Source organism: Staurois parvus, unplaced genomic scaffold (assembly GCF_062004578.1).
Source record: "Staurois parvus isolate SC_StPar_1 unplaced genomic scaffold, SC_StPar_1.0 ptg000047l, whole genome shotgun sequence".
NCBI classification, from domain to species: Eukaryota; Metazoa; Chordata; class Amphibia; order Anura; family Ranidae; genus Staurois; species Staurois parvus.
The window spans coordinates 895140-919121 of NW_028317843.1; the positions used below are offsets into that span (position 1 = coordinate 895140).

Here is a 23982-nt window from a genome sequence, read left to right on the forward strand (position 1 = left end):
GTGGACAGAAAAGTCTATTCTTTTTTTTCAGCTCACAACAACAACCTGTCTATGACCAGCTGAAGACTGTGGATTAGCTCTAACATGCCTGAAAACAGGCTGTCTATAAGGCTACCTAAGTTTATTGCAAGCAGCAATAAAATTTAAAAAAGTGTTATGCAGTAAAGCTGGTCATACAGTAGTAGAATTTCAATCAAAATGTTTCAGTTTAGGAACATTTCATAGATTTTCTAATCATTAGTGATGTCAAATCAGTGTTGCAGTAATGCGAAAATTTGGAGGAGCAGGATGAAAATGTTTCCTTAAACAAACATATTTTTAATAGTGAATGTGGTTTTCATTCTGGAAAGTCCAATTATTCCAAAATCAAATGTTAAAAGCGAAACAAAATGCCAAATACTTTTGAACAACATTCATCAAGTCATCAAATAACTCCACCCTGATACCCCTTCCCCCCACTGCACGCTGCATTCATTTTTAAAAATTGTATATATAAGTTCCTTATAGAAGCTGTCTTCCCTGCGGTCATGGGAAGTTACTGAGCTGCCTTCATATTCTTCCTGTGTCACAGTCCACAATAATGAAGTGACTTTAAATAATGTAGGCACTTTAGAGCATTTTCTCACAAAATGTGAAAAAAAATGTAGAGTTGGACTTTAATTGTCTCCAGAAAAAAAGTACTTTTAGCCCTATGGTTTGACATAAAGCATTATCATGATAAAGTTTCCTATGATATCAGAAACTACAGAATGAGTATAATAAAAAAGAATGTAACAATGACTATGTGCTTAGTCATTGATACTATAATGAGATCGGTATCATAGAAGACAAAGATTAAGATTCATATTTTTTCTTTTTGTATTGGTCACATACATTTTATATATTTGGGATGTGTGTGTATAAAGGCTTTGCACTGCAGTTTGATCTCACTTAGTGTTACCTATTCCTTATTTTCTATTCTCTTGTGGGTTCTTTATAAGCTACAAGCAATAGCAGTTCTTTCATATAATTAGTAATAAGACAATTCCCTGTGGTTTGCAGTACAGTGAAAAGAAAGATAGCTTAAGACCGAGGGCATGGAGCTACAAAACAACATTTTCTCTATGGCAACTGCAGCATCCCACTTGTACTCAAACTTATAAATATATTTTCTAGATGTATTAGAGACTTACTGTGGAGAATTAAAACAAAACAGATAAATATATTTAGAGATGGTAAAAATATTATGATCAACAAGGAACTCCATTGCTGATACAATTTGCAAGAGAAGTTACATGTTAGGCTGAGTTTTTCCATTGGCTTTTCCATTAACAATGGGTTCCGACCTAGGGAGTACAAGTTTGCTGTTTGAGCCTTGGGTTAAGGAGGTATCAGGCCACCTTTGGACCACACTGTGTAAAATGGCTGGTTTGTTATTGGAGAGGGGACATTCTCTAATAGGGACAAATGTTCTGATGTTCTTGTGATGACTAGCTAAGAAGGGAGTTCCCCTCACTTTGAGATTTCCCCTGACTTCCTGTTAAGTCTCCAAGCAGGAAGTGAAGGGAAATCTCTCCAGCAGGACACATTCAGTCATCATTTAAATTAGTTTTTGTTCTTGAACACACATGCACTGATTCTGTCGGGGATCCGGGTGTGACCAGAAATGTGTGGACTGACACAGGGAAGTAGCAGGCTTCAGGAACACAGGCGTAGTCAGGGCTGGAGAGGTGGAATGGTCAGGCGGGCCGTAAGGTACTGTCAGGCACCGCCCGGCGGGATCTCTAGTGACCCACAGAACAGGATTCCCCAGGGCGCGGAGTCTAAGCCCCAGTCTGCCTTTTCACCAGAACCCCTGATGGTGGGGATGGACTTGGCGCAGGACTGAGACCAGGTCACGGCCCCTGAGTGCACCCAACTGTGGTAGAGGGGTCCGCCAAGGGTATGTACCGGGGGAAAGCCTGATGTGAAGGGGCTGGCAGGTTTGGACAGTAGTGACTGGATCCGTGCGGGATGGATGGATCATCTGGGTAGCGTCAGGCGTAGTCAGGCAGGCCAGGTCAGCAACGTGCGGGCAGTGAGGTACTGGAGGAGCAGGCAGAGAATAGTCAGGGTCACAAGCCGGGTTCAGTAACTCACGGGCAGCGCGGTACAGAGGATCAGGCAAAAGGATGGTCAGGCAAGCCAGGGGTTCAACAGGAGACAGTCAGCAGAGGTCAGGATCAAAGCAGGGTCAGCAACTAGGCAGATAGGCAGCAACACAGGATACCAGGTACAGGGGCTCATGGGAAACATCACCAAGGCACTGATCACAGGCCTGGTCCTGCTTAAATACACCTCCTGCAATCAGCTTCAGCTGATGGCTGACTGCAGGAGTGAGCTTCTGGTTGCTGAGAGCACCCGCTGGCCAGCCCTGGTACTGCAGCCCACCACCAGTGGTGAATCCATTCCTGACAGATTCCTATAAAATCAGTAGCAATGGTGCACAATGCCCCGGAACAAACATGCAGATTAAGAAAAAAGTCAAGGAGAAGTCAGAACTAATAATATGCAACCTTCTTCCCAACCAATGACTTAGAAAATATTAATATTTACCATTGCTCATTGGTGCAGTCATAGTTTCTCAATACATATGTCACATGATGAAGCAACAGTTTACTTTCATCACTAAAGAAAAGATACTCCTCTTAGAAAATGTGATTTGGTAATACTAACACATGTCCTGATTCTTCAAAGTCTGATAGGTTTAATAAAATAATACGTTTATGGCTTATTTTGCTGTCCATTTTCTCACATTATTTATTCAGCAATCATGCTGCTTGTATTATTTGACATATAGAAGGTTACAAATCTTTATAGGAAACCCCATACTCGACATTTGGCATAATAAGTGCATTCTAGAAAAACTTTGTAATATTACATAAGTAAGTACACAATGATTTCCCTTTAAGCATTCCTGGCAGCTGCCATTTTGCTCTTCATTAACTTGCAGAGAATGCTAACCTACATTAAAGGCTGAATGTCAATGCATTGACAGGAATTTGACTGCAGATATTTTTAGAGCAAGAATGTCAAGCATTAAGGTAGTTTTCCTTATTTTTCTGATAAAATGTATAAAAAAGCAATTCTGAAAATGCTCCTTGTCTTTAAATGCTACTGTCAGTAGACATATAAAATAAGTAGAATAGTTTTGACAGATTTGACATTTCAAGATTGTTACATACCCAGTTCCCTTTTTTGTGTTACATTTTATTCTGAGTCGTTGCTATTAAGCCAAAGTCATGTGGAGACAACAATTCCTGTTGTATCAGTTGAATGTGTTTTTTTTTTAGAACTGCTAGTTTTTTTGGGCATATTTTTATGGGGATAGACTTATTTGTTTAAATGGTATATATACTTTGCATGTTTGCCTTACTGAGGGCCTGTGTTTTGGCCATTCACAGGTAATCATTGCAACAGACATAAATGGCTTCAGGCAATGTCAGCTTCCCATTTCTTTTAATGGGGCTTCCTATTCACAGCTAGTTGAAAGGAACCCCACTGAGTCTCCAACATTTAATTGAAAATAAATCCCAGAAGGGCATCCATCTGCAAGGGGTTTAGGCCTCATTCACAGTGTACACCTATGCGAGGGTCGTGCTTACCAACACAGGGATACACAGGTGTTCCATGCATCCTTCTGCAGGCAGTCCAATTCATGTCAATTGGGATGCAGTATCTGCATGGACTCAGCCACTGCTTACAATTTTTACATCTTTGTGGATGCAGTTGCATGGTCCCAAATTAAGACATTGAACATTTGGGGAACGTTCATCAACATCTGCATGGCTGTCAATTTGTAATAAGCAGCTGTGCCCATGCAACCGCTGTGTCCCAATTGACTTGGATGAGACTTCCTGCACTGAGTTGCATGAATCACCTGTGCATCCCTATGTGGGCAAACATGGCCCTCACACAAGTGTAAGTTGTAGTACGCACCTGTGAACAAGGTCTTATATGTGTTATAATTTATATATTTCTGTGAATTTCAGGTGGTTTGCTTTCCTGTCAATATCCAGAAATGTTATACCAATAGCCTCTGACTCAAATTTACCCTAAGGTGTATGGTCCCTGCAGCATAGTTAAGCAGAGTAGTCATTTCCCCCTTTCCCAGCAGAGATGTGCATGCCTACTACAATCCAAAGCAAAGGTTGGTGAGATTTCTACATGCTGAATCCAAGGTCACACAACCAAAGGCAAGCAACACAAGGGGAAGCAGTGCTAAGCTCTCCACCTGTCTTAACATGTATTATTGCATGGCTGTGCTATTAAAAAGATTCTAACCATAGAAATACAGAAAGAAGCTCTTGACTAAAATCTGATAAAAGAGCAGCAATTACTTTCAGGGCATTCTTCCTAGAGGAGAATCCACTACTGGTTCTAATATAAATCTGTGAAAGCATTGGTTTCTCTGAACACATCCAAATCTATTACTGTGTTGAGCCGTGATTAAAGTGTTACTATACCCACAACCAGTGGTGTATTTTGGTTTTGTGCTGCCCTAGGCAAGACTAAAATTGGGCACCCCCCGCATCTAAATTTGCCCCACCCTTTTATCTGCAAACTCCGCTCCTTCCTCTTTAGGCTCCACCTCTTCCTATTAGAGCTCCACCCACTGACAACGATGGGGCGCTATTCCTCCCACTGACACCAATGATGGGGTACGATTCCTCCCACTGACACTAATGATGGGGCACTATTCCTCACACTGACACCAATGATGGGGCACTATTCCTCCCACTGACACCAATGATGGGGCACTATTCCTCCCACTGACACCAATGATGGGGTATGATTCCTCCCACTGACAATAATGATGGGGCCCTATTCATCCCACTGACACCAATGATGGGGCACTATTCCTCCCACTGACACCAATGATGGGGCACTATTCCTCCCACTGACACCAATGATGGGGCACTATTCCTCCCACTGACACCAATGATGGGGCACTATTCCTCCCACTGACACCAATGATGGTGTCCCATCATTAGTGTCAGTGTGTGAAGAATAGTGCCCCATCATTGGTATCAGTGGGAGGAATAGTGCCCCATCATTGGTATCAGTGGGAGGAATCATGCCCCATCATTGGTGTCAGTGTGAGGAATAGCGCCCCATCATTGGTGTCAGGGGAGGAATAGTGCCCCATCATTGGTATCAGTGGGAGGAATCGTGCCCCATCATTGGTGTCAGTGGGAGGAATAGCGCCCCATCATTGGTATTAGTGGGAGACATAGTGCCCCATCATTGGTGTCAGGGGAGGAATAGTGCCCCATCATTGGTATCAGTGGGAGGAATCGTGCCCTATCATTGGTGTCAGTGGGAGGAAAAGTGCCCCCTCATTGGTTTCAGTGGGAGGAAAAGTGCCCCTTCGTTGGTGTCAGTGACACCAATGAAGGGGCACTATTCCTCCCGCACTGACACCAATGAAGAGGCACTATTCTTCCCACACTGACACTAATGATGGGGCACTATTACTTCCATTGACACCAATTATACTTACATAGCTGTGCTGACCCCTGCTCCAGCCCAGGCTCCCTCCTTCAGACACAGACACTTACCCATCAGCTGCCTTCCTTCTCCAGCCACTCTCCTCCTCTTCACCGGCTCCAGCTGCTCCCTCACTCGATCTTCAATCTTCGCACTGCCGCTCAGCTCCTCCTCTCCAAGCTCCGCTTCCTCGTCTGTGATTGGCTGCCTGTGTGCCTTTTCTGAGCTACAGATCTGGCGGCCAATCACCGGCAATGAGGCGAAGCTTGCAGAGGGAGGGACAGGCTGCCATAGGCTGCCCAGGGATCCCAGGGGTGTGGCCAGATTAGAGGGATGGCTTGTCATCCCGCCCACATCGCGATCAAGATCCAGGAAGATGAAGACACCGGACGGACACCCTCTGCACCCCTCCTCCAGCAGCGCCTTGTGGACCGGATCGACGTGGGACATGAAATCAGGTAAGACACAGCAGCCCCTGTCCCTTTCCCACGGTAGTGTCCCTACCACGGGGAGGGGGGGGCGGCACTGCAGAGGGACAGATGAGGGGCAGTGGGACAGGAGGAGCTCAGAGGGACAGGTAGGGGGCAGCGTGATGGGGGGCATGAGACAGGATCGGGGCAGCGAGACAGGAGAAGCACAGTGGAACAGGAGAAGCGCAGAAGGATAGGTGAGGGGAAGTGGGACACGAGGAGCGCAGAGGGACAGGTGGGGGTCAGCGTGACAGGGGTGATGGGACAGAATCGGAGCAGTGGGACAGGAGGAGTGCAAAGGGGCAGGATCAGGGTAGTGGGATATGAGGAGCGCAAAGGGACAGGTGAGGGGCAGTGGGACATGAAGAGCGAAAAGGGACAGGTGAGGGGTAGTGGGACATGAGGAGCACAGAGAGACAGGTGAAGGGCAGTGGGACAGGAGGAGCACAGAGGGACAGGTGAAGGGCAGTGGGACAGGAGGAGCACAGAGGGACAGGTGAGGGGCAGTGGGACAGGAGGAGCGCAGTGGGACATGTGAGGGGCACATGGACAGGAGGAGTCCAGTGGGACAGGTGAGGGGCAGATGGACAGGAGGAGCGCAGAGGGACAGGTGAGGGGCAGATGGACAGGAGGAGCACAGAGGGACAGTTAAGGGGCAGTGGGACAGTAGGAGCACAGAGGGACAGGTGAGGGGCAGTGGGACAGGAGGAGCACAAAGGGACAGGTGAGGGGCAGTGGGACAGGAGGAGCGCAGAGGGACAGGCGAGGGGCAGATGGACAGGAGGAGCGCAGAGGGACAGGAGGAGTGCAGAAGGACAGGTGAGGGGCAGATGGACAGGAAGAGCACAGAGGGACAGGTGAGGGGCAGTGGGACAGGAGGAGCACAGAGGAACAGATGGGGGGCAGCGTGACGGGGGCATGGGACAGGATCGGGGCAGCGGGACAGGAGTAGCGCAGTGGGACAGGATCGGTGCAGTGGGACAAGAGGAGCGCAGTGGGACAGATGAGGGGCAGTGGGACAGGTGAGGGGCAGTGGGACAGGAGGAGCCCAGTGGGACAGGTGAGGGGCAGTGGGACAGGTGAGGGGCAGTTGGACAGGAGCAGCACAGTGGGACAGGTGAGGGGCAGTGGGACAGGAGGAGCGCAGTGGGATAGGTGAGGGGCAGTGGGACAGGAGGAGCGCAGAGGGACAGGTGAGGGGCAGATGGACAGGAGGAGCGCAGTGGGACAGGTGAGGGGCAGATGGACAGGAGGAGCACAGAGGGACAGGTGAGGGGCAGATGGACCGGAGGAGAGCAGAGGGAAAGGTGAGGGGCAGATGGACAGGAGGAGCGCAGAGGGACAGGTGAGGGGCAGATGGACAGGAGGAGCGCAGAGGGACAGGCAAGGGGCAAATGGAAAGGAGGAGCGCAGAGGGACAGGTGAGGGGCAGATGGACAGGAGAAGCAGAGAGGAACAGGTGAGGGGCAGATGAACAGGAGGAGCGCAGAGGGACAGGTGAAGGGCAGATGGACAAGAGGAGCACAGAGGGACAGGTGGGGGACAGTGGGGACAGATGGGTAGTAGTGGGACAATGTCGGGGACAGGAGGGGGAAGTGGAACAGGTGGGGGGCAGGGTGACATGTGGGGGCAGGGGGCAGTGTGATGGATGGGGGGCAATGGGACGGGGGAGGGAAGTAGAACAGGTGGGGGGCAGTGTATCAGGGGACAGTGTGACAGGAGTAGGGATGCACCAGTCCTCCAAGCACTTACCTGTCCAGCAGGGACTCCTCCAGATGATGTCCCTTCTCCCCCAGGTTCTCCGGCGGCGACTGCAAAAGAGCGGGCGGGCTCCGCCCCCCTAACCTCAGCCCCTTCTGCTTCCTCCTGGCCTTCCTGCACATCCCGGGCCCGGCACACTGACAGCGGGCCCGCCCCTCATGGGATCCGAGCGCACACCGGGGATCTGCCCACCACTCCGCTCTCCTCTGCAGCCGGGGACAGATCTTCATGGGGGGTGTGACAGTGTGGCGATCTGTCACCCTGGATTCTCAACAAGGCAGGTTGAGGGGCTCCAGGGTAAATGTTTGATATGGAGGAAAGTGGCTTTTCACCTTCCTCCTTTGTTTGTAAGGTCTGTTTTGGGATCTGGAGCCTGGAGATTTCAAAGAGATCTGGGAGGGATGAAATCTCCAATCCTGGGACCAGGTTTTGGGAATGGCCATTACACTGATTGCACAGGTGTGCACGGCTCCACCCCGGCAGTTAGGAGTCAGGAGGGCTCCACCCTGGCAGACGGGAGGTCTCTGCCTTGGAGTCAGGTGGAAGGCAGACTAGCTGTGTGCTAGTGACATATTTTGGGAAGAGTCTGCAGGAGGCAGACTTAAAACTGCGTACAAGCCAGGAGGCTGAATATTGTTAATTTACTTGATGGTGGATACCCCTGCGTGGGAAGCATTTCTGTTTTGAACTTTCTTAAATAAAAGTGGGCTAAAAAGGCCCTTAAAGAAAGGGAGTAGCTGTGTGCGTTTAAAAGGCTCTACCACCTAGAAGCGAGTTCCCACATATGGTGGAGGATGCTGTGGGCAGAATTGGAGATCCCAGCGATTGAAGTAAGTTCATCAGTTATATGAACTGTTTGGTGCATAAGTCTGCACTATCTGTGTGTGCAGGTGAGGAGAACCTGCTAGAGGAAAGGACTTTGCCTTAAAGAGACAGTGTTCCATGGTGTTGCTGAACTGTGAAACACACTGCTGTGTGCACGACTGCAAAGATGGGGCGGTCAAAACAGAAAAAGGAGGCAATGTTTGCTGAAATAAGAGAGAGAGCCCTGTGGCTAGGGAGTTATGTACCACATGACCCAGCCAAGCCGGGAAATTTAGATGTGGGTGAGTCTGCTGTGGACTGGTGCAAGCGGCACCTCGCAGCATTGAACCAACCTACAGAGGAAAGCAAGCCAACCTTCAGTGCAAGGAGAGATCTGCAGGATGTCCGTACCTGGGAGAGGGGTGTTGTTGCCCCTGGCAACGCTGCTGCAGTTAAACCAGTAGCTGTTGTGAAAAATGTGAATGTGTCACGGCTTGAGAGTTGGTCCAGCAGAGAGAAGCCCATGCTATGTGCAAGGAGAGGAGCTGACCAGAGGCCAGGACCAAGAGTGAAGGCCCATAGCAACACAGAGGAGGCCAGTCGGGCTGTCTGTGTACAGGGGGCTATGTGGTATAAGGATCGTGGCAAGTGGCATCAAGAGGAGCCAATACAGCATGTTAGCCAGCAAAGTTCTGCTTGGAGAGTGCAATCTCCCATGGCGACCGGAGAAAAAATATTGCCTGGAAGGAGGAGCTGCATTGGAGATGTGGCTCAGTATCCCAATAAAGAGAAGTGCAGAAATATACCCTGCGTGGAATGTGGTCAGTGGGGGCATGGGATCTTTTCCTGTCCCAGACTCTGGAATACCACTGATACTGGGCAAATGTCTACAACATCAAGCCCAGATTCTTGTTTGAAAATGTTGGCGGCCGCCTCTGGCAACAGGGAGGAAGTTCCTGTTGGGCCTGCAGGGGGTGCCGGAGAGTCCATGGAGCCTATGGAGGCATCTGTTACTTTACCTTGGGGCAAGGGAAAAGTTGCCAAGGAAAGTGCAGTTGAGGATGCGTTTATGAGACGACGCACTCAAATGAAGATGGTGACACCTACTACTGTGGTGGGTAAGACTGTGTGTGATAAAACCATGGCTGGGACTGTCATGTTGAGAAGGACTGGTTATGAGACTGTCCATTCTGATGTAGGAGTGACCCCAGTTGGTTGGGCAACTGAATGTGCTTTTGAGAGTGACTTTTCCCTGTGCAGTGCCTTGTACAGTGGGGAGTTAGGGGTTAAAGTTAAACCTGTGCCTGGTTCTCAAAAAGCAAGTGATGTCACTAATGTGTGCCAGTCACAGGTTGGTAGTGGGATAGTACAGCCCACAAGAGCTAAAAATGCTAATGTTGATGTGAAATGTTCTGCTGTTGGGAAAACCCTGAGCTCTTGCAGTGCAAAAGCTATAGTTAAAGATGGGTCGTTTCCCATAGCAACTGGTGGTAAGACAGCACAGGTGTCCTTAGACATCTCCAGGGGTCTCCGTGTATTGGAGCCTGAGGTTGCCCTGGACAACTGTGATGTCACTCTGGTGGAGCAGAGTGGAACTGCACCTTGTCATAGGAGTGTGTTGGTGCAGTCTAACAATACGGAAAGTGTTCAGGTGAACAGCGGGTTAATGCAGCCTGGCAAAAATGCAAGTGTGTGTGTAATTCAGGAAGTATCCCCAGAGCAAAGTGGTGGATGTAAGGTATTGCAACCTGCAGTGGGAAAACAGGTGTTACCCAAGTCAGACGTGATCCAGAGTGATTTGTGCAATGGATCTGCAACTAAGCCCGTCTATTCTTGTGTGTCTCCTTGGGCGGATGGATCGGTGCTGAGGAGCACTGGCGAATTGAGCACATATACAATCGACTGGGATAGTTGGGGTAAACGGCTAATCTCGTTGTTAGATGAGGCTTTTATGCAAAAAAATAAGGTGGACACTGTTTCTGCTGTGCCAGCAGGAGGATCTATAGAACAGCCTATGGATAAGGACGTGTATACAGCAGAGAATTTGTCTGTGACCCACAAAAGTGATGTTGGCATGGAGTGTCAAAATGATGTTGTCACTGGGAATGATCAGGGGCAGCTTGTGGATGCTGAGTCTGAGATGTTGAGAGTGAGCCCAGCACATGGCAGCGCTCTGGTGGAGCACCAGGCTGTGGTTATCGCCAGCTTGGAGAAGGTCCCTTTAAAAATTTCAACTTCTCAAGTCTCAGCAGGTGAGTCTCTCAGCGTTCCCAGTGCCCTAAATATGGTCAGGAAGCTCTTAGGTTTAGAGTCAAGTGGTTGGGTTGTATCCAAAGTATTAAAGGAGATGCTTGAACTTTGGAATGTACAACCAATGTATACTGGGGTGTCTCCTCCACAGTCAGATGGTCTGGTACTGCGGAGTACCACTAGGTGGAGCACCAAATGGCTGGCTGTACAGATCAAATGGGAACAAGAAAGTTGTTTTTTTCGGAATTTGTTGATGGTGTTAAAAGTTGTAACAGGGTATGCTGCTGGATTACCTGTAAATGTGATATATGAGAAATGTTTTGGAGAAATGGAAAATGAGTCAAAGGTTTTACCTCCTAACAGCCAGGTGGGAAGCATTTCTGCTGCTATGGTCCAGGATGGTGCTGGTCAGTTGTCAGTGAAGGGTGTGTTGACTGCACCAGTGGACAAACCACATGAGATGGAAGGGCCGAGCATGGACCAGAGAACAGCAGAGATCCTGACCAGGGCTCAAACGGATGTGCATAAAGAAATCCGGGTCATTGGGCCAAAAAGAGGTTTAGGTAGCAGGTCTGATGAGACATCTGACATACAGGGACAAATGATATCTGAAAACTGGCAAAATGGATCAGAAGAGAGCTCATCTGTTCAGGATTTGTATACAGATACAAGTGGTGTAGAAAAAGTTAAAATGGTTGGACAGCCGCCTGCAGATTGCATGACGCCAGGTGAAGTGGCATTTTGTGAGGTTCGCGTGGGTGATGGCTGCCCTATGGTGTGTGTGCCCTCTGCAGACACTGTCCTAACTAATACTGGAAAATGTATTGAAAGGTGTAATATTGACTGGAATATAACCGTTCATGGTAAACTGAATGCTGTGGTAATGAGTCATGCAGTTTTGATAGCTAAAGGTACAAGAAATCAGGGGGGTGGTCCTGGTACAAATACAGTAGAAATAGTTCCCCTACAGCCTTGGGACAGTAATACTGAGAGAGGTATTAGGAAACCTTGGAACCTGAAGCAAAGGGGCAGAAAGGTCAATATAAAAGCCAGGGGGACCCCGTTAAGATCTCAGGAGAGAAAGTGGTTATGGAAATGCACTCGGAAAAAGAATAGGGAAGATCTGAGTAGAGCCCATAGCAGAGTGACAATGGGGCTTGGGGAGAGACACCAAAGGAGTCATTGGGTAGATTTCCCCTTTAGGAAAGGTATGGTTAGACCAGATTGGACCCCTGTAAGTGAGAGCTGGCACAGAGGTGCCAGAAGCTGTAAGTCATGTGTTCTGCCCCCTACGGGTTCAAAACAAAGGGGGGGGATATGTGACAGTGTGGCGATCTGTCACCCTGGATTCTCAACAAGGCAGGTTGAGGGGCTCCAGGGTAAATGTTTGATATGGAGGAAAGTGGCTTTTCACCTTCCTCCTTTGTTTGTAAGGTCTGTTTTGGGATCTGGAGCCTGGAGATTTCAAAGAGATCTGGGAGGGATGAAATCTCCAATCCTGGGACCAGGTTTTGGAAATGGCCATTACACTGATTGCACAGGTGTGCACGGCTCCACCCCGGCAGTTAGGAGTCAGGAGGGCTCCACCCCGGCAGACGGGAGGTCTCTGCCTTGGAGTCAGGTGGAAGCCAGACTAGCTGTGTGCTAGTGACATATTTTGGGAAGAGTCTGCAGGAGGCAGACTTAAAACTGCGTACAAGCCAGGAGGCTGAATATTGTTAATTTACTTGATGGTGGATACCCCTGCGTGGGAAGCATTTCTGTTTTGAACTTTCTTAAATAAAAGTGGGCTAAAAAGGCCCTTAAAGAAAGCGAGTAGCTGTGTGCGTTTAAAAGGCTCTACCACCTTGAAGCGAGTTCCCACAGGGGACAGAACTTGCCGCTACACCGGTCCCTCAGGGACACTTCCGTGGGAAAGGGGGGGGGGGCGCCCCTCTGAAAAGTGCCGCCCTAGGCGACTGCCTAGTTTGCCTCACAGCAAATACGCCCCTGCCCACAACAGTAAAATCAGTCTATATGCAGTAAAGCATGCTTATTATGCTCACTGTAGAACCTAAGGGGTTAATCCTCTATTGTGTAAAAAGGCTGTTTGATCCTTTCTTCTCTGTCCCTCCTCTTGTTGAAATACCCACCTGACACAGACTGAACCTGTGGTCACATGCACATGCTCAGTTTGGTGTGTATTGCTAGAGAGGTTTTTTTTTTTTCTTTTTCTTGGGAGGGTGCATATGATTAGCACAGGGCCAATCAGCATTTTCCAGACAGAGGGTCAGGGGTTTCACATCCTCCTAGAGCAGAAAGAAAACTCCTCCTACAAGCTTTTAACCAGTTCTCAGCTGAAGTCACAAGACTGCTCTAACTGCTGATAAGAAAAGGTACCAACAATTCAAATTATCTTTGACTCCTTCATCTGGTTTTGGTTTGGTGCTACTTATTATTATTATTATTATTATTATTATTATTATTATTATACAGTATTTATATAGCGCCAAAAGGTTTGCTCAGCGCTGTACATTATAGTGGGGGACAGAACATGAGACAATACAGTAACAAAACAATCCACAAGGGGTTCGAGGGCCCTGCTCTTTCGAGCTTACACTCTAGGAGGGAGGGGATAGTGGTACAGGAGGAAGTGGCTGTGGGGGATGGAGTGGTAGGAGGGGTGGAGGAGATTGGCTATTAAGTGAGGGTGGGGTAGGCTTCCCTGCAGATATGGGTTTTCAGTGTGCGCCTAAAGGTGAGGAGGGTAGGTGACAGTCTGATGGATTGGGGTAGTGAGTTCCAGAGGATGGGGGAAGTCCTGGAGAAGTCCTGCAGTCGGGCGTGGGTGGAGGAGACCAGGGAGCTAGAAAGTAGGAGGTCTTGTGAGAAGCAAAGAGTACGGGTTGGGTGGTATTTGGGTATCAGGCTCGGTGAGGTAGTTTGGGGCAGCGTTATGAACGGCTTTGTATATCGGTGTTAGTATTTTGAATTTAATGCGTTGAACAATCGGAAGCCAGTGGAGGGAATGACAGAGGGGGGTGGCAGAAGCGGAGCGGTTGGTAAGGTGGATGAGTCTGGCCACTGAGTTCAGGATAGACTGAAGCGGGGATAGCCTGTGCTGGGGTAGGCTGGTGGGAAGGGAGTTGCAGTAGTCCAGACGTGAGATAATAAGGGAGTGAACAAGTTGTTTAGTAGTGACTGGGGTTAGGAACATACGTATTTTGGAGATGTTGCGGAGGTGGAGTTTGCATGAGTTTGCCAACGATTGAACATGTAATTGGAAGGACAGGTTTGAGTCTAGAGTGACACCTAGGACTTTGGATTGCGGGGTGGGACTGATAGTGGCATTGTTGGTCGTGATGGAGAGGATGGGAGGGGGGGCGCGGGCTGGGGGGAAATTAGGAGCTCGGTTTTGGAAAGGTTCAATTTGAGGAAATGAAGCAACATCAAGTCTGAAATGTCATTCAGTAGGTGGGCGATACAGGCGGAGACCGAAGGGTTGAGGTGAGGGGTGGAGAGGTAAATTTGCGTGTCATCGGCGTAGAGCTGATAGTTGAAGCCGTGGGAGCGTATCAGTTTGCTGAGGGAGGAGGTGTAGATGGAGAAGAGAAGGGGCCCGAGGACAGAGCCTTGGGGGACCCCAACAGAGAGGGGGAGAGAGGGGGAGGTGGTAGCGTTATAGGTAACGCTGAAGGAGCGTTGGGATAGATAGGAGGAGAGCCAGGAGAGAGCGGAGTCTCTGATGCCGAGGGAGTGTAGTTTATTAAGGAGGAGGGGGTGGTCAACTGTGTCGAAGGCCGCGGAGAGGTCGAAGAGTAGGAGGACTGAGTACTGGCCATTAGCTTTGGCGGTTAGCAGGTCATTAGTGATTTTGAGTAGGGCGGTTTCGATGGAGTGTAGGGGACGGAAGCCAGACTGTAGTGGATCGAGGAAGTTGTTACCAGTGAGGTGGGAGCTTAGGCGATTGTAGACTAAGCGCTCAAAGAGCTTGGATGTAAATGGCAGCAGGGAGATGGGTCTAAGGTTGTTCAGGTCGATGGGGTCCAGGGAGGGTTTTTTGAGTATGGGGGTGATGTGTGCGTGCTTTAGGGGGGAGGGGAATGCGCCAGTAGAGTGGGAGAGATTGAAAATGTGGGTGAGGGAGCATAGGATGGAGGAGGAGGGTGACCGGAGGAGTTGTGTGGGGACAGGGTCAAGGGGGCAAGTGGTGAGGCGGGTTTCTGAGAAGACCTTAGTGACCTCCTCAGTGGTAGCAAGGCTGAAGGATCGGAGTGTTGGGGAGGTTATAGTGTGCGGAGTCTTAGGTGTGGTGGGGGGCAGGGCAGTTGCAAGGTCAGAGGAGGGGAGAGTTGATGGGTTTATAGTGGGAGGGAGGCTAGGTGGGGAGGTAGATTGAGCATTGGCGATGTCCTTACGGATTGCGTCAATCTTGTTTTGGAAGTGATTGGCAATCTTGTGGGCGGTGAGTGAGGTACTGGGTGGAGGTGGGGGGGAAGAGAGTAGGGAGTTGAAAGTGGAGAAGAGCCGGCGAGGACAGGTGGAGAGGGTGTTGATGAGGGTTATGAAGTAGGCTTGTTTGGCAGCGTGGAGGGAGGAGGTGTAGGTGAGAAAGGCGGATTTGTAGAGGGAGAACTCTCGAGGGGATCTGGTTTTGAGCCATAATCGCTCCAGCGCGCGACTGCGTCGTTTAAGATTTTTAGTGTGGACATTCTGCCAGGGTTGAAGCGGTCGGGGTCTAATGCTACTTGTGGTTAGGGGTGCTAAGGAGTCTAAGGCAGCTGACAGCGAGTCGTTATACGCAGTAGTGGCCAGGTCAGGGCATGACAGTGGAAGGATACTGTCGTACAGACGGTCAGCTGCAGAGTGGAGAGGGGCCGGATTCAGGTTGCGGAACTTTCTCTGTTTTCATGGTTTTACATTCTGTTGGGGGCCCAACAAGGGAAGCCATGTTGTGTGGGAGATTGCCTGGCCATAGCTATTGAGCGTGTTTGCAGTTATCTTTCATTTGACTACACATGCAATTTTAAAAGTTCCAAGCACCTTGAGTATGAAGTCCTGAAATAAAGAGACTCTCTCACATTGCCCATTCAATGTTTAAGAGATAAACCCAGTAAGAGGGGAAGTGCAGGCTATACAATTAGCACATGGATGCATAGAGTTACTGTATATACCAGTAATTATTACACAATAAAGTGCAAGCACCCACAGGAGCAAGTTATGAATGGTCTATGTACTTCGCAAAGTGCTTCATGCTATATTTTAGTACATAAATGGTTAAAATAAATAAAGATATCATGCCAAAACTTTGTTCAGTTATTAAAATTAAATCTTTCCTCCAGTCAATCATTTGTTCCTTTACTGAAAGGAGTGTCAGACCAAAACCAGATTGTTGCTAAATAAGCCATATAAAACTTTATATATTTTTTTTACCAACAAAAATATCTTGACATTTTTTTATCTGGTTTTGGTTTGATGCTTCTTTCTGTATTTCTATGAGGGAAGCCTTGTTGTGTGGTAGCCACTTTTCCATCAACCTTCATGTAACTTTACATGCAAGTTTGAAAGTTCCCAGCGCTTCATTGAATCTGTTGTTTATGATTTGTCCCTTCATTGTCCCCAATGTCACACACATGCTTTACAGTGAAGCATACAATACAGTAAGAGAAGTCAAAAGAGCCACTCTAGGTGCTTTGCCTTGACTTTTCTGTAAATGCCTGCTTCACAACAGTGCATGTAACACAGCATTCACTGACTGAAAACAGGTAGTATTGAAAATATAATGTGTATCACTTATCCCCGCTCTAACCCTTTTTTCCAATTTTAATGACCAGTGCAAGCATACATACAGTATTGTAAGCCTAAATTGAGATCTTGGCTGGTGGGCAGAAGATGATGGGAAAGTAAAGAGTTCATATTTCTAAGTATTAAATTATACCTAGTTGATTTCATATCAAGGAGACCTACTTATAATTTTGTATTCACCACAGACCTTTAGCAAAGTGCCTGCAAGCAGGTACAAAAAATGTACAGAGGGTAAGGTAGAAAAGACATAAACATTTACTAATATCATGGTAAAGAGGTCACCCACACAATCAATTTTATTTTTACTAACTATGGACCATGGGTGATCATGGGAAATGCCACCTGTGATCCCTAGCCATCTCTGTATCATCTAATGCAAGATGTGCCATTATCTGAGACAATGGGTATGTTATTTGATATTGTAGCTTTTACTGCTACCTTTCCTTAGACTTTTTCTCCTTTGCACTGTAATTCATGCAATTTATGTAATTAATAATTACAGAGAGGAGGGGAAAATCATCTGCTTGTTGCAGCACTCATTTACCGGTAGTCAAAGTTCCCCTTGAGTTACTTTTTATTGAGGTCTTGAGCGTATATATATATATATATATATATATATATATATATATATATATTGATCTGATCAGGTGCACTAGATGGGCAACAATGAGATGAACCCCTAAAATAGGAATGGTTTTAAAAGTGGAGGCCACTGACATTTTTTCCTTACTCATCTATTCTGACTGTTTTTCACTAGTTTTGCATTTGGCTAGGGTCAGCGTCACTACTGGGAGCATGAGGCCATACTTGGACCCTACAGAGGTTGCACAGGCAGTCCAGCTCCTCCAGGATGGCATATCAATACGTGCCATTGCCAGAAGATTTGCTGTGTCTCCCAGCACAGTCTGAAGAGCATGGATGAGATTCCAGGAGACAGGCAGCTACTCTGGGAGAGCTGGACAAGGCCATAGGAGGTCCTTAACCCATCCGCAGGACCAGTATCTGCTCCTTTGTGCAAGGATGAGCACTGCCAGAACCCTACAAAATGACATCCAGCAGGCCACTGATGTGAATGTCTCTGACCAAACAATCAGAAACAGACTTCATGAGGGTGGTCTGAGGGCCCGACATCTTCTAGTGGGTCCTGTGCTCACTGACCAGCACCATAGATAGAGCTTGATTGGCATTTGCCATTGAACACCAGAATTGGAAGGTCCACCACTGGTGCCCTGTGCTTTTTACAGATGAGAACATGTGACAGAGGTGATGAAAGGGTCTGGAGAAGCTGTGGAGAACGTTATGCTGCCTGTAACATTGTTCAGCATGACTGTTTTGGTGGTGGGTCAGTGATAGTCTGGGGAGGCATATCCATGGAGGGACACAAAGACCTCTACAGGCTAGACAATGGCACCCTAACTACCATTAGGTATCAGGATGAAATCCTTGGACCCATGGTCAGACCCTACACTGGTGCAGTGGGTCCTGGGTTCCTCCTGGTGCACGACAATGCCCGGTCTCATGTGGCAAGAGTATGCAGGCAGTTCCTGGAGGATGAAGGAATTGATACCATTGAATGGCCCCCACTCTCGCCTGACATAAGTCCAATAGAATCCATCTGGGATATCATGTTTCATTTCATCTGATGCCACCAGATGGCACCTCAGTATGTCCAGGAACTCATTGATGCTCTGGTCCAGATCTGCAAGGAAATACCCCAGGAAACCATCCGTCGTCTCATTAGGAGCATGCCCTGATGTTGTCAGGCATGCATACAAGAACGTGGGGGACATACAAACTATAGATTACCATTATGAGTTGCTGCAATGAAATTTAAGCAAAATGGACTAATGCTGCATCATTTTTTCACTTTGCTTTTCGGGGTGTCTTTGAATTCAGTCCTCTGTAGGTTGATAATTTTTATTTCCATCAAATGATGGGGCATCCTTATGTTCCTAACACATTACCAAGTCTATATCAGTATAGATATCCAACACAAGATATTTTCCTATTGAGATCTGATGTGTTTTCAAAGTATTCCTTTAATTTTTTTGAGCAGTATTCATATATGTTATACACCTTACCATCCACCTCTCTTCCATATAGGCAAAAACAATCAACTTCCATTTGAATTATGTTTGTTGATTCAACTAAACAAGAGAAATCACAACAGTGACATTGTGAAAAAAAACCCATCAAAGAGCATTAAAGGAAGAGGGCTTTGGAAATCAGTACAGAATAAAAGCCTTATAATATAGCAAGGGCATTTCCAGAACCTGGTACCTGGGGAACTAGCAACAGGTCTTAAGTCAAGTATTCTGGGGTCTTAGTCACTACTTTCTAAGGTGGGTTGAGAGTTCTGATTGTGTTCATGGGAACATGCCATAATTGCAAGGAGAAAGTGTCATTTTTTCTAACAAACGTGTAGACATCCTTTTGTGTTGTACAATTTTAGTGTTAATCAGAAAGTGAAACATAGGGTTACTGTTGGAAACTAAAGGCCAAACAGCAAGCTGACACACAAGGGTTTGATTTACTAAGGGCAACTAGGCTGTTCACTTTGCAAAAGAAGCTTCACTCTGCATGGGATATTTACACAGAGCTTTTTGAATATGGTGAAATTTCATTTTGCAAAGCATACTCAATCTTTTTTCAAGGAAAATAATGTTTGCTTCCACATTTTTGGAAGATAGAATTTCTCAGAGCTTAACCTCATTCACTATGTTCAAGGATGAAACTCCATGCAAAGTGCAACTTCCCTTACAAAGTGAACAGTCTATCTCAGGGGTGTCCCACCTGCGGCCCATGGGCTGCATGCAGCCCAAGACAGCTATGAATGCGGCCAAACACAAAACCACAAACATGCTTAAAAATATTGATTTTTTTTTTGGTGAGAATATTTTTGTAAAAATGAGTTTACACTTAGCAAACACATGCAGACAAAAACATTCAACAGTGTCTCTTTACTGGACTTTTATAAGTTTTATCTTTCCAAAGAAAAATATCTCACTCCTCACAATCAAGCTTTATTCATATCATCAGTTTGTGAGCAACTATTGTCAAGGATGAAGCACATGAAGGGCAAAATTAGAACCAAAATATCTGATGAGCACCTTGAGAATTAATTGAGAATTGCCACTACATCCATTGAACCAGATGTTGATGTGTTAATTTATCAAAAACACTGTCAAATATCACACTTGTTTTATGCTGCCCTCTTTTTACTTTTATAATAAAAACATATTTTAAAAAAATGATGTTTTATTACTCAGATAGGTACATTATCTATATCAGTGATCATTAACTTGTGATCTGCTAGACTTTTTCTGCTCATCGGCTATCCTTCATTAGTGTATTTTATGTGCGGCCCAAGACAATTCCTCTTCTCTCAATGTGGCATTGGAAAGTCGAAAGGTTGTACAGACCTATAGTTCTGTACTTAAGGGGGGATAATAAAGGTAGTAGGGCAGAAGAACGGATACTAGTAATCAAAAGGCAAGAGAACAGAAAAAGGCAAGCCAGAAGAGATTCAGAGAACAAAAAATGATATGACCCAGATTCATTGTAGCACACTGCCCAAGTGTACTTTATGCCATTTGCCATTGCAGACCCTAACAACACCCCTGTGATATAAAGTAAAAGAATACTGAGATGTCACAGGACTCAAGCAACAAAATATTAAGCCTTTGAGAAGAAGGAGAAAAGAAACTGCTTCAGGGAATCGCATCCAACTTTAGAGAGATGATATTTACCAGGTAAAACATGGTGTTAGGCATAGCTGGTCCATCAGATCTGTGACTTGGCTTAAAGTTGCTTAGTCAGACACCTAACTATGCAACTCCACAGAAAATCAACGCTCTGACAATTTTGTATCTGAAACATAGTTTTTCATTCTGGTGGAAGTTTTCTTTAGTATTTTGTTTGTTTTATATTTCTTCCTTCCGCTGTAATTTTTTAAAAAATGATTCTGCTGTCAGTCTTGTCTTTGAAGAAATGTTTCAAAGATTCAGTATTCTTCATAAAATGTACAAACTCTAAAAATCCAAGAAATGGCCCAAGGCATTTCTTATTTTTCCCTTATTTATTTATTTTATTTCCCAAAGCAAAGCAATAGCAAATAAGCAAACCAAGAAAACCAATTTGTACAAAAAGCAATCAAATCATTTCTAAAGTAAATACCTTTTTAGTAAACCATATTAGTGCGTTTGAATTTACTTTGTATTGTAGCATTTATTTTTTATATATACAATTATAGAAGGTAAATTCCACTGCTCTTAAATTATAATTGCACAATAAAATAATCATGTGTAATATCTCAGTCTTTCAGAGAAGCTCACTCATCTCTGCAACATAATATAGACCCAATTTTGTTAGAAAAAAGCATGACTACTGTGTAGAGGATGAGAAGTTTGTAGCTTCAGTTTGGTTTGCACCTAGCTACATTAGGAATGCAAAGGGTTGATGTAAGAAGCAAGCAAAAATAAGAAGCTTGACCCATACACAACTGAAGTAAATTGTTACAAAAAAGCTAGAGAAAGTTGAAGACTGCAGTTGAAATTAAGTAGGATATTAGAATATATAACCTCTGCAAACATATAATAAAGCTTCAGTATTTTCTGTAGTGTTCCCGAGATTTTCAAGTCTAGAATTAAAGGCATCTTACCAACTTCCTAGTAGTTTCAAGGATAGATATGCCATTACCATAAACTCATGATATTAAATTCACCATACACTCCACTGTTGCAATTTGGTGTGCATGCATGGATGAGTATTTGCAACCAATGCAATAGAATTGAACAGTTTTAGTCCAAGATCAGTGTCCCAAACTTGCAACTTGCGCTCAGCATCTAATTCCAATGCACAGTGATGGACGTTGTTGCTCTGACTCATGCTTGTTTGCCATCCAATATCGAATCCATCCAATAAGTCAAGAACATTGCAAGATTTTAAATGTATAGAATTATTTATTGGCACATCAGGATAAAATCCAACAAAGCAGACACATTGATCCAAATTGATCAATTCAGGGGGTGTGACTGGAGCAGCGCTGGCTGAGGCAACATTCATCTACATACTAATGTACTCGATTGATGAGCTGCACCTTTTCTTCATTTTAATAAAGCGGACACATTGACATGTTTCAGTCACACTGGCCTTAATCATAGCTGTCTATTCAGCACACATATACACATTATATGCTGTCAACCTACTCAACCATACAACTGAAAGAGTAGGCAATTAAAAAAACAATATTCAGCTTAAAGGAGAATCCAATTGTTAAAACAAAACCACAAATTTTAACTTAATTATAATAATCTGTCATGAACTACTATAACAAAACATGTCCTGGATCAGTTAGACCAAAGATGAGACGCACATCAATTTAAATACATACAGTATTTACATCCCACTTATGATTTAATCCTTGCAGAATACAGGCTTCCAATTTAAAGAACCACCATATCTCTCTTTCCAACAATCTATGGTATATATCAGAGCTCCTGACAGATGGCATAACCCTATCAATCCCACACAAGGAAAACATTGACATATTACCCACATGCACTTCTAAAGTGTTTTGAAATGCTGGAAATCTGTTTAGCCTTTTTGTTTTTTTACATTATGGAGATATTCAACTATACGAATCCTTAGGGGTCAAATCATGCACCTAATATTATTCATAAGTGGTGGAACTGCATCTAAAAGTTGTCAATATGAATATCACCATACAACAAAAAGACTCCACATAAAAAGGATTGTTAATAGAAATAGTGTTTAGAAGGTATAAAACAACAACAATGAATTTTTTGCTCCCTTCTTGTCTGTTAAATTTACAATTGAAAGCATTTTGTTATATCTGTATGATAAGTGCTGATCACATTTTTCTTGTGAATGTGTATCTCATTTATCAGTCTGTATCCAGAATGGCAGTATAGCATGAATAACCTGAAGTAGCTTTTAAGTCTGCTTCAGTGCAAAAGAACAGTGCTAGTATATAACTAGAGATGAGCGAATCGAAGCATCCGAAGTGGAATTCGAGTCGAATATCGGAAAAATTTCGATTCGTGCCGAATCCGAAAAACAGCCTAATTCGGACGCGCGAATCGAAATTTTTCCGAAAATGGCGGCTGACATGTGCGGCGACGGAGCGGGGATGTCGGGGAAGGCGCGCAGACAAGGCGCGCTGCCCCATAATGCATTCCTCAACGACATGTGATCGCATCAGCCAATCAGCAGCCAGCCAGCCAGCACTGTGTAATGGTCGAGGTATATATAGCGGCCATTTTGGAAATCTTCATTTGCCTGCAGTCATTGAACAGAGGCAGACCGCTCTGTACTAGGGACAGGGACAGAGTTAGGGCCACAGAAACGAGAATTGGGGACAGAGAGAAGTTACTTAGGGACAGAGAACCATTACTCAGGGACACAGACTTGTTAATGAGGGCCACAGAATCGTTATTTAGGGACAAAGAAACGCTAGTTAGGGCCACAGAATTCATACTCAGGGACAGACAGAATTGTTACTCAGTGCCAGAGAATTGTTACTTAGGGCCACAGAAACGTTATTAGGGCCACAGAATTTTTACTCAGGGACAGACAGAATTGTTACTGAGTGCCAGAGAATTGTTACTCAGGGACAGACAGAATTGTTACTGAGTGCCAGAGAATTCTTAGGGCCACAGAATTCATTCTCAGGGACAGACAGAATTGTTACTCAGGGACAGACAGAATTGTTACTGAGTGCCAGAGAATTGTTACTCAGGGACAGACAGAATTGTTACTGAGTGCCAGAGAATTGTTACTCAGGGACAGACAGAATTGTTACTGAGTGCCAGAGAATTGTTACTCAGGGACAGACAGAATTGTTACTGAGTGCCAGAGAATTGTTACTCAGGGACAGACAGAATTGTTACTGAGTGCCAGAGAATTGTTACTCGCACAGACACAAAATTGTTACTTGCACAGACACAGAATTGTTACTCGCACAGACACAGAATTGTTACTCAGGGCCACAGAATTCATACTCAGGGATAGACAGAATTGTTACTGAGTGCCAGAGAATTGTTACTCAGGGACAGACAGAATTGTTACTGAGTGCCAGAGAATTGTTACTCAGGGACAGACAGAATTGTTACTGAGTGCCAGAGAATTGTTACTCGCACAGACACAAAATTGTTACTTGCACAGACCCAGAATTGTTACTCGCACAGACACAGAATTGTTACTCAGGGCCACAGAATTCATACTCAGGGACAGACAGAATTGTTACTGAGTGCCAGAGAATTGTTACTCAGGGACAGACAGAATTGTTACTGAGTGCCAGAGAATTGTTACTCAGGGACAGACAGAATTGTTACTGAGTGCCAGAGAATTGTTACTCGCACAGACACAAAATTGTTACTTGCAC

At 45.7% G+C, this 23982-nt stretch overlaps 1 protein-coding gene across 1 annotated transcript in view; it reads left to right on the plus strand.

The window, feature by feature from the left end:
- The window catches only part of CSMD3 (CUB and Sushi multiple domains 3), a 1455553-nt gene that overhangs the window by 417129 nt on the left and 1014442 nt on the right, over positions 1-23982 (plus strand). The gene's annotated exons all lie outside the window — the stretch shown is intronic.